The following is a 12,385-nucleotide window of genomic DNA, read 5'->3' on the forward strand; positions in this document are numbered from 1 at the left end:
GTGAGAAAAGCAAGGCTTACGAGAGAGAGAGAAAGAGAAATTAGGGAGCGTGAGAGTGGGTTTGACAAGAAACGAGGTGTAGCGCTGTGGGATTGAGTTGACATAAAACAAAAAAATCAAGAAAACTTGGAGGAGAGTGCAATGGTGAAAAGTAACAGAGTACATTTACCAATCTGATTTTTGAACATTTCTGACAAAACTTTGAGTAGACTACTTTTACTTTGGTACTGTAAGTATATTTTGACAGCAATACTTTAAGTAAATGGTCAAATATGTGACTGATGCTGGCAAACATAGATAAATTATGATACATAAATGTATGATTCATGTGGCTAATATGACCATAAAGGTTATAATCTGAACTACTGTTTGATTACAGGTCATTGTTACCCTGAGACCATGTTTTGGTTGTACTGTAAGTTCTGGTTAGTGGAACGTTATCAGGACCCTACATGTCTCTGTATTCTTGTTATGATCTGTGAACCATCAACAAGTCCCATGGTGATATTGTACTTCATACACTGTATGTTTAACCTCCATTTTAGGAGAGAGAGAGATTAGCAAGCTGCCACCAGGATGGTATGCTCACTGTATTGTCCTCCTTGTCTGCTCTCTTCAAAATACAACACTTTATTGATACTAGCCCTTGCCCGTTCTACGATATGAGCTCCGAAATTATGTGCAGTGTGTGGGTTATGGGGTGTGCACTGTGCACACAGTATATGAGGGATGGAAAGTAACTTTAACTGGTGCTTGCATGATAATATAATATGTAGGAGCGTCAATATAAGAAATACCCGTTTTGTTTAATAGCTATAGAGATACAGTGTACCGATCTGCATGATTTTTGGACAAAATCTGTAGGAGTACCAAAAATGTGTTTTACTCAAACCCGCCTCCTGGTGGCGCTGTAACAGGGCCAGACACTCAGACAGACACCAAAGGTGTGTAACCCCCCCCCCCCCCCCAATATACAGCATACACTTTGTGAAAGTGACAAATGGGCTTCGCAGTTATGTCAGGTCTGTTATATGCTAATGGTCATGCAGATTCGGATCAATTGCTCCAGCCACCGAGGAGAAACGCTCGGACAGACAGACACTCAGACATTTGGAGAATTATATGTTTGATAGTCCTTTGGCTGTCTTTGTCTTATTTAGTTATGGATTTATAGATCCATATTTAAGTTATTTAAGTTATCTAACAATGTCCTTATGTCGCCAATTGTTAAAACGGCAGAACATGAGAAAATAAGTTCAATTTTAATAGTTTTTGTGTGTTTTTCCCCCCATATTAACACAGTTTGAATGTTGAGGAAGGTATATAAATGTGGGGGTTCTTGGCATGAACTACTACTGATTTAGAAGGCATTTGTAGTAATCATAATCGGCCTCAGGTCTTGGCCGATTATGGGTGGGAAACCGTGAGAGAGTGAGAGAGAGAGTGTAGTCAGTGGTGGAAAAATAACTCACATATTTTACATAAGCAAAAGTATCAATACTGCAATATAGAAATATATTGAAAGTGAAAGTCTGGAATTCAAAATATACCTGAGTAAAAGTATGAAAGTGTTGGCATCAAAATATACTTAAAGTACCAAAAAGTTAATATACGAAAGTATTGGATACTCAAGTAAAGTACAAATACCTCAAAATTGTACTTTGAGTACATTACTTAAAGGAGGACTTCACCACTTTTCAACCTGTCTTCATATAATAGGTCCTCACTAATGTTCATGATAAAATAGCAACATGTTTATACTCAGTCTGGGTCTCTTAGGAGAGTTGTGGGTGGGTCAGAAATCCATCCACCAGTGAAATCATCGTTTGACAGATTTCTTTTTTAAAACAATATTTTGAAGAAAATATCTAGATTTTGATCTAGAACAATGGCTTCCATTATAACATTGCAACTTTTCAGGAATATAAAGCCTGCAGTTTCTATTGGCTCCCCATTGATGATGTCACTGGTGGATGGATTTCTGACCCGCCTACAACTCTCCTATGAAAAAAAAAGAAAGAAAAAAAAATGCTATTTTATCATGAACATTAGTGAGGACCTATATGAAGACAGGTTTAAAAGTGGTGAATTCCTCCTTTAAGTAAACTTAATTTACAACACTGAGTGCAGTGAGACATGGGAGGGATGCTGTGGGAGATGGGTAAGGGGCAGGCCTTGGCTCGAGGACACCCCGGCTCCCGGCTCCCCCCCCACCCCCACCCCTCCCGGGAGCCCAGGCTGCTTGGCCGCCGGGCCAAGGGCTGACTTCACACGACGCACCTGAGTACACACATTTACACACGCTCCCCGGCCAGCGCGCCCAAAAGCCGGAATATTCCACGCATCCTGACTGCTGACATCACTAACAGCTGGTGTGAATTTAGAACCAACTGAGGCCTGGGGCCGGCTTTCTGCCGTGCGTGCACGCACACCACGCGCGCGCACGCACACACACACACACACACACACACACACACACACACACACACACACACACACACACTCGCAGTCACCATCTCCTCGATTCTGTCTTTCATTTTGTCTCCTCGTCTTCGTCAAACCAATCAGACTCTGGGCCCTATTTTGATTATCTGAAGTACCAGGTCTCCAGGCACTCTTCTCCTCCTGCAGTCACCAGTGTTAGTGGACAGAAACATAGGTACGGTCCCAGTGGACAGACCAACTTGTTCTGTTTTTAGCATTAGCTTAGCATTAGCCAGGTTACACTGTCAGCAGCTGCTGTACTAAACATCTGACTGTTAACAGGTACAAAACCACACTGATGCAAACCCTGTGGCTCTAAATTGGAATGCAACTTGACTTAAACAGATTACCGAACTATTTAAACGCTTAATGACTCTGCTTGTCCATTCTCTTTTCTCTGAAAACACTCCAGTCTCTGCTCACTCTGTCAAGTCCTGCCCCCCTCTCGTTCTCAATAGGTTGGCTCACGTTGACTGACATGTCAATCCCCCAATAACATTCCTCTCTGAGCAAACAGCCGGAATGAGAATGAATAGAAATACAATCTAAGGACATTTGTTGCAGGGTTTTCAAAATGTAAAAATAAAAAAATAAAAAATAAACATTTAACAGTAGGCCTATAAACAAAATAATGCAGGGTACTACATAATATTGGCGTCCTAATATATTAAGACAATCAAAATAGGGCCCTCTGAGTCTGATAACTGATCCATTGTTAGCAGTGGTTGTTCTCAAACGTTTTCATTTCAAGGACTCTGAGGGGCCTTTTCCACCGGCAAAGAACCGGTTCGCGTTCTTTCTCCCGCCTATGGGATGAACCAGAGGTGAGCTTTTCCACCGAGAACCGAGTTGGTTCCGAACCGTAAAAGTTGGTTCGCGGCTGGTTCGCAAGAACGAACCATGGTTCCAAGAACGTTGCCATGCCATATAGGCGGGAGAAAGAACCAGAACTGGTTCTTTGCCGGTGGAAAAGTCCCCCCGAGGAAGGTTCGTTCTGGCGAACCGGCTTGCGTTTCCACCAGATTGAACCAGAGGAACCAAGGATATTGTGGTTCCCGTTCAGAACCAACTTTTACGGTTCGGAAGCAACTCCGGTTCTTGGTTGAAAAGGTTCATCCCATAGGCGGGAGAAAGAACCAGAACAGGTTCTTCGCCGGTGGAAAAGGCCCCCTTGAGAAGCATTAATCGTGAGCGTTGAGGGAACTTGTCTTCGGTCCCCGCTCGGTTTGACGTGACAGAGTATGTTGGTGGGAGTAAAAAGGCCTTGATATAACTGAAAAAAGCTCTTCTCTGCCATTCCCTCTCACTCGTGCGTGGATCTTTTTAAAAAGTTGTTACCATGGTTACGGTGCCTATCAGGGACGTGCTGGCCATTGGGAAAAGCGGGACAACTCCCGAACGGCCGGTTCATTCCCGGCCGGTCCAGGCTGGCCATTAGGAAAAAAATAAAAATAAAATGGCGGCCTTCGTTCCATTTTGGGGCTGGGCAGTCAACCAAGTAAATCGTCACTGTGGGGCAGAAACCTTGTATCTCCAAGTTTCAAATTTGTAAATTTTTCGCAAAGCAAAGCCCTGCTTCATCATACAAGGCTGTCGCACAAAAGTAGTGAAAACAGCAGATCTACAAGCAGACAACGCCTCGCGGGTGCGAGGCGTTGTGTGCTTGTAGATCGGCTGTTTTCACTAGTTTAAATCATTTTTAAAATGGTTTTGGACATACAAGGTTTCCACCCGACAATGACGAAATATAACTCATGTAATTGGCCCACTGGCTTGTCACTTGTCATGATCTGAAATGGCAAATCTTTGAGTAGCAGCAGCGCTAGAGAGAGATCTCTCTCTATAGCGCGCAATGAGGGCCTCTCCAACTCTTTTTCCCAGGCTGAATCAGGGGCCCAGCATGTCCCTGGGATATATAATTACCTCAAGGACAGATATACAATCAATCAGTGTAATATCACTTATATGCTGATATCTCATTTGGCTGACCAGTTGGAGCATGTGTAAACCAATTTTTCAGTATGTTTTTTGTTCGTATTCTGCACTCTGGCTTTGTAGGGCTCTCATAGCTTGTGATTAACATGTTTTGTTATAAAGAACTAATGCATGCACAGCAACAAACAAACCTCCATAACATCTCCATATTCTAACTTTTTGTGTTTTTTTTCCCTCCAACCTTTACGTCCCCACTTCACACTAGCAGCAGAAACGCTCGAAACGTGACGCGAAGGCAACGTTTTGAGCTTGTAGATCTGCTACTTTTGCTGTTTTTGAATTTGAATCCTGAAAAGCAACAGTTTAAGACCTGCACGGTTTCCACCCGACGACGATATGCAATCTACAGTAACTTACAAACTACCGGTATAAGGACAGATGCTTATGTGCCTTAACCCACTGCTTCTCAAAGTGGGAGACCCGGGGACCCCCAAGGGTCCCAGGGGTTAAATGAAGGACAGTTTATTCTTACTCTTCTTTGAGGTCCCTGGCACTAACTCTTTATAGGATGGGGGTGTGTCTGTGGCCAAATTAATTTGGGGGGAGAAATGAAAAAACTAAAAACTAAAAAAAGAAACCTATATATATATATATATATATATATATATATATATATATATATATATATATAATATATCAGGGCTGGGATGCGATTAAAAATGTTAATCTATTTAATTACTGGCTCTGTGATTAATTAATTGCAATTAAAGCGCTCTGATCGGCTACTTCTCCCTTTGCGTTTGTTGTCTCTTCTTGGTTGGTGCATCGCTATGGTCGGTATGCCCGAAACTGAAGGTTCTGTGGTGCAAAAACTAAGTGCGATTAAAATGCGTTATTTTTTTTAATAGCGTTAATTTTCTGTAATTAATTAATCGCAATTAATCAGTTAAAGTCCCAGCCCTAATATATAATTTGAAACATTTTCACCTATAAGAACATGTGATCCAAACTCCAAAACAGGGCCAACCAGGGTGATTGTGGTTAACGTGAGCCTTCCTCGAGCATGATCAACAACATGACCTTCCAGTGTGCCAGAAACGCTAAGCTAACATCTTCAACCCAGCGTATCGCTTTACTCGGGATCCGCGACAAGCATTCGAGCGGGCGGCACGTGTCTCCGGTTTATAAACAAGCCTCTCCTCTCCTCTCCTCTCCTCTCCCTCCTGTCCGCTGTTTTCCACTGCGGGGGGATGGATGGCTATAATGAGAGTTCCAGTGTCCAGCTATTTTTAAAAGGCTTGGAGACAGGGCTGTTATTGCTGTGGATGCAGCGAGGGCCTTTGGGGTGTTGGATTATTCCACAGAGCTGCACTCCAGGGTTTATGGGCCTGAAAATAACCGTCCTATACCCCGGGCCGCCCCAATGCCCCCCCCCCCCCCCCCCCCCCCCCCCCCTGCACACACACACACCCCTCCCGGTAATCACAAAGTGCAGCCATCCATAAACGAGCGCGGTATCTGTTTAAACTGTCATCCCGCCGATATTGTAGGTGAACGCGAGTTCAAGTGCACCGTGCGCGCGTCAGGCAGGCAGTGGGAGAACATATCCGATGTCTGAGGGCTCCGGTACACGTTTGGTGTGTGCGCGACTGCGTGTGCGCGCGTGCGCACGCGCGCGCGCGTGTGTGTGTGTGTGTGTGTGTGTGTGTGTGTGTGTGTGTGTGTGTGTGTGTGTGTGTACTTGTGTTAGTGTACTTGTGAGGGCCAAATGTCAGTATGGCAGAAAGTGAGAAATAGACATTGTGAGCACCTTGTTCCTGATCCTCAGAAGAGTTGGTTGTTTTATGGTAAAAAATAAAATTAGACATTTAGAGTAGGGGTCTTCAACAGGGGATCCGGGACCACTAGGGGGTCCTCAGAGTTACTACAGGGGGGTCCTCCAAATCTTTGTGTGATAGAAACCTTTTTCTTCTCCTTTTTTGTTTCAACCACTTGAACCCTAGCGTCCATATTCGTATAATTCTTTAGCCACAAATAGCAGATCTACAAGCTCGCAGCGCCTCGCAGCACGAGGCGCTGTGAGCTTGTAGATCAGCAATTTTCGGAAAAGAGCTTTGGTGTAGAGGGGGAAAAAGAGCAGACCAAGTACAGAGTGAAAGGTCAAGTTTTTGATGTATTGACGGTTCAAGTGGTTAAATATCTGAAAACACACATTGACATGATTCCAAAACACACTGATGATTGTGCTGTCAAAAGATGAAACTAAAAGTTGTATTTTTCACTGCAACTGAAAAGGCCTTAGAGCACAGAGAACAAGGGGGCACGGATGCAGTCGGTAGCGCTTTTGCCTCACATCAAGAAGGTCCTGGGTTCGATTCCAGCTGAAGGCGTGTTCTCTCCTCAGCGGCATCAGTGCCTCAGTAGGGTGGGGCTGGGTCTTGGTGGGGTTGGCAAAAGGGCCTTTAAATTCTGTGTGGATGCATGCACATTTATTGGCGAAGTGTTTAGTCGCGCACCGCCCATTCCCGTACCTGCAAACTTATAATGGTATATGTTCCACCCGTTTTCACCTGTCGGGTACCCGCGGGCCTGGCCAGGACTCTGGCCTCCACCTTTTGATCAGAGTCTGGCATATAGGCTCAAATGCTTGCAATTTTATGTCTGCTGATTCAAGCTAACAGGGACATGCTGGGCCCCTGATTCAGCCCAGGAAAAAGAGTTGGAGAGGCCCTCATTGCGCGCTATAGAGAGATCTCTCTCTATAGCGCTGCTGCTACTCAAAGATTTGCCATTTCAGATCATGACAAGTGACAAGCCAGTGGGCCAATTACATGAGTTATATTTCGTTGTTGTCGAGTGGAAATCTTGTATGTCCAAAACCGTTTGTTTTGTCTTTATCATTTTAAAAATGATTTAAACTAGTGAAAACAGCCGATCTACAAGCACACAACGCCTCGCGCCTCGCGAGGCGGTGTGTGCTTGTAGATCTGCTGTTTTCACTACTTTTGTGCGACTGCCCTGTATGATGAAGCAGGGCTTTGCTTTGCGAAGAAATTTACACATTTGAAACTTGGAGATACAAGATTTCTGCCCGACAGTGACGATTTACTTTGTTGGCTGCCCAGCAGGGATGTAGTGGGGGGGGCACGCGGGGGTACGCCGTGCCCACACTTCTCACTCACCCCGAAAAAAAATTGGGGGGTAAAAATGTTTTATTTATTTTTTTATTTTTTATTTTATTTTTTTGAAAAAAATATTTTTTTATTTTTAAAAATCTTGGTCGTGATTATCCGTGAACTCGTGATGTCAACAATGACAACAACCAACCACCTCCAAATAGAACCACAGCATGCATGGGCACGACAAGTACCTACTGTACCGCAGACAGAGTGCAGAAGCCAGGCAAGTACAGAGCAGATCGTCCACCGATTGGTTGTAATATCGCCATGACAACCAACAACCAACCAACCACCAAGCTGACTGCCCCTTCGGGCTATGGGATAAGACTCATTGTCACTGACCAACCAACCAACCAACTACACTGTCTGTGTTTACTTCTTCAAACTTTAAGCGGTTCATAGCCTGCAGCAGTTAATTTGTTTGTTTGTTGTGAATTTTTGTTACCTTGGATTATCTACCCGAGTATTATTCCAGTCAAACATGCAGACACCTGCTTATTTCTCATCAGCTGCTACACGTGAGTAAATAAACATGTGTTATTCTTACTGGAGGGCTGGTTAGGTAAGACATAATGCCTACCGGTATATAAAAACTATTATATTAAGCCTAAAACGGTTCTGTTATGCCGCCGTGCATTAACCGTGTGAATTGTGAAATATCTCTTGTGAAAAGTCTATAGGAAATATTGATATTATATTACAGGTCGTTCTGACCCAGCAATTGGTTGAAATAGGCTCGCCTGCCGTGCTGAAATGAGCATGATTGACACAGCAGATGGTAATAGAATATTTGAGAATGGATAAATGAATTGGAAATATCAGTTGTGCAGCTATTTTGCATGGTTTAGCTGGTGATCTGGTCATCAAATTATTGGTTGAGAATGAGAACCACTGGTCTATATCAAGGCTATTTCTTTTATTTTGTTGCACTAACTAGCATTGACTGCTATGGTCACTTTTGATTTGGACACTGTACTATTTTGATAGTTGTGCTTAAATTAAGGACACTGTATATATTTATATAGGCCTATATATTTATATATTATTTGTTCACTCTCTTGATGTACCTTGCTCTTTACTGTACTCTGTTCTTGTTTTTCTTTTATCTTTTTCTTACTTCTCTGTAACTTTGTAAATAACCTTATACTGCTTTGCTGCCTCTGGGCAACTGATTTCCCCCCTTGGGATAATAAAGGTATCTATCTGTCTATTTCTGCCGCCGCGCGCAGACCCGTTTTAAAACGTCACGCAATGCGCGTGCACATTGGCGCGCGCCGGCGCGTGCGCGCGCATTGGCGCGCGTGCACGTGCGTGCGTCGGTGCGTGCCCACACTTCCAAATTTAGCACTACAACACTGCTGCCCAGCCCCCAAAATTGGAACGAAGGCCGACATTTTATATTTATTTTTTTCCTAATGGCCGGCCTGGACCGGCCGGGAATGGACCGGCCATTCGGGAGTTGTCCCGCTTTTCCCAATGGCCAGCACGTCCCTGCAAGCTAATATGTCAATGTATTGCTATTGTACAGTTTTGCTTCAAGTTCCCTGATCTTGCTTTGCAAGCATGCGTGTACAAAATTCAGGGAACATCTCAGAACGCAGAGCCCTTTAACACCAAGTCTAAATGTATTCCATTTGTTGTAATACATGGTTAAATCTACTTTGATATGAGTGTTCCTGACTAAACTAAATAGTTCTGGAATATGCACGCACACAGGCCAGTGAGCCAGAGGTCAGGTGGGGTGGGCCCGGGAATATTTTCCAGATTTTTCACGTGGTGGGCCCCGGTCCAGAACAGATTGGGACCCGCCGGACCGTGACAATGCGAGGGCCGCAGGAATTAGAAATCGCCAGGAATAATGTTCAGTCGCATACTTATGATTATGACAGGAAGCCTTTTAATGGCTTTGTGTTGTTCCCAAACTTCTCGTTGTACAGTATGCACTTCCCCTCGCGCCGGGCCAAACAGGAAGGAACAGTTCCGCCTCCACAATGGCACCGCCGACGCTTGAAGCGGTGCAGAAAAATATATTGCTTCAAATACCTGGAATTTCAAAGACACGTTGTACTTTTGCACTTCCACTACATTTCTAGGGAAGAAAATTTAAGTGCAAGCCCTATTTTCGAATAATGGTGAAGATGGCAGATCGACAAGCTCGGAGTGCGTCACAATGAGACGCGTTGTGAGCTTGTAGATCTTCAGTTTTCATTGTTATTTGTTGAAATTCCTGGAAAACCTTGGATTTGTATTTGTATTTGGGTGGGGGGATGTCAACATTTGAATACAGTAATTCATTTGTACTTATTTATATGTTGGCCATCCCATCCATGACCCAAAATTGCATTATAAAACAAAAATGGCAGACGTTCACTAAAAGTAGAATTCCAGTTCTGGACTAGCCGTTTATTACGTTAATCTGACGTTATGATATCCCAGAACGATCAGTACATGTTTTTTTTTTTTTTTTTTTTTTTTATCTTGAGTCCTCGTCATCTCCAAAAAGCGGTGGGATTTTACGCTAAATCACTTATTTTTATCCCTCGACAATTCCTTTTTCTTGTTTAGATCTGTCCTTCATATAAAGGCGGAGATGTATCCCTGGGGTTTTTGGTCAAGAATGGTAAAATGGCGAACGCCCACGAGATCCCACCCCCTCTGGTCAGAGCTAACATGCACCGGTCCGGGATTCCCTGACCAGGAGTGTCTATAGGCCAGTGGCTCCCAAACTGTTTAGCCCGTGACCCAAAACAAAAAATTAGACGTTTGCCGGGACCCAAACTATAGTGAAAACAACAACAACAACACGTCGTTTCGCGCTACTTTGTGAGCTTGTAGATCGGCAATGTTCACTACTCCTTAAACATTTGTTTTCTAATTTAAGGAATTTCTCAAATTCTCCTTTGATTTCTTCATGAAATTATTGAAAAGATAATTGAATTTGAGCTTTTTTGGGAATATCTTTTGGAATAATAATAATTAAAAAGAAAATGTAGGAAACCAAAAATTAAGGGACCCATAAAAATGTGTGAGCGACCCACATATGGGTCCCGACCCACTGTTTGGGAAACAGTGCTATAAATAGGCTACTTAAGTATGAGGGGTTGAATGCTTTGTGTATACCACTGCCCGTTACACCATTAAAAGCGCTGCGCGGTGCGCGCGGCCAGTGGCGTCAGTTAAGATAAAGCTAAGGTATGGCGCGCGTGCAAGACACCAGTCATGTTGCCATACCTTATAACAGGCATGGTACATTTATTTTAAGTGCATTTTATTTTTCCCCCTAGTTTCTACGGTTTATTGGATATGGCAGCCTGGAACGGTTGTTCAAGTGCAGCTAAACTTGGCATGTTAGTAAACTGCGGCATGTTAGTAAACTGGGTATACACCATCTTGTCAAGATCGGGAGAATAAAAGTGTGGAGAATATAATTATAATACCTTGTTAAAGTGACCATGTTGTTACATTTTGCATTTGTAGTTATTTTACTGTAATTTAACAACATAATAACCAGCACAGATGGACAAAGAGACATTCATGGATTTATATTTAAAATAGTGCTGTTCGAGTTAACTAAATTAATCGCGATTAACTCACCGTTATGTTAATCGCGATTAATTATTTTAATCGCAATTAATCGCATATTTATATATTATAGCCATTTGGCCTTTAGACACTGTTTCTCAACATTATTATCTCAACTATTATTTGGGGAGGTCTCCAGGTGATTAGCTTAATGTGCAGATCCTTATACCCATCAGCTGCAGTCCGTTTAATGCAATACCATTATGATTTATTTGGGTTTTTAATTGATTTTGAATAAAAGATTAAGATACTTTCGCATAAAGCCAGCATATTTTTCCACTCCCAAGTTAATTGGGCCACGAAAGACTTGAAAGATATCCCTCTAAGTAACATTGTGAACTGATAAAAGCTGATAACTTATTTGCGATTAATCGCGCGATTAACTAGCTAAATCATGCGATTAATCGCGATTAAAATATTTAATCGTTGGACAGCACTAATTTAAAAGTAACTTTTATTTTCCCCCTGGACCCAGGGTATGGCAGCTGCATACCCCGGCCATACCCAATTGACGCCCCTGCATGCGGCAGGCCCCCACACACATGTAACGTATTCTGTGCAACATTTCAACTCAGATCAGATAGCGCTTTGGTCAGGGAGCCAGTTAGCCTCTCTCTCTGCAGGCAGGTGTGGCCCCAGGGGCGTCAATTGGGTATGGCAGGGGTATGCAGCTGCCATACCCTGGCAATACAATACAATACTTTCAAATATAAATCCATGAATGTCTCTTTGTCTATCTGTGCTGGTTATGTTGTTAAATTACATTAAATAACTACAAATGCAAAATTTTACAAGGTATTATAATTATATTCTCCACACTTTTATTCTCCCCATCTTGACAGAATAGTAGCCTATATTACCAGGTTCCGCAGGTCAGCTGCACAGGTGCAATTCATTATTGTTAATTGTGGCACGTTTACTATATTATGCCAAGTTTAGCCGCACTTGAACAACTGTTCCAGACTGCCATCCAGCCCAATAACCATACAAATTTTGGGGGAAAAAATAGAATGTACTTCCTAAAATAAATGTATCATGCCTGTTGCTAAGGTATGGCAACATGACTGGTGTCTTGCACGCGCGCGACCAGTCATGTTGCCATACCTTACTTTTTTCTGAACTGACGCCACTGTGTGGCCCATGTAGGACTTTGACAAAGAATTATGGGAGAACATGAAACCAGCGGGGCTCTGATACGGCGTCCT

This window comes from Nannobrachium achirus (genome assembly GCF_963921795.1).
Source record: "Nannobrachium achirus genome assembly, chromosome: 22".
Lineage (NCBI taxonomy): Eukaryota > Metazoa > Chordata > Actinopteri > Myctophiformes > Myctophidae > Nannobrachium > Nannobrachium achirus.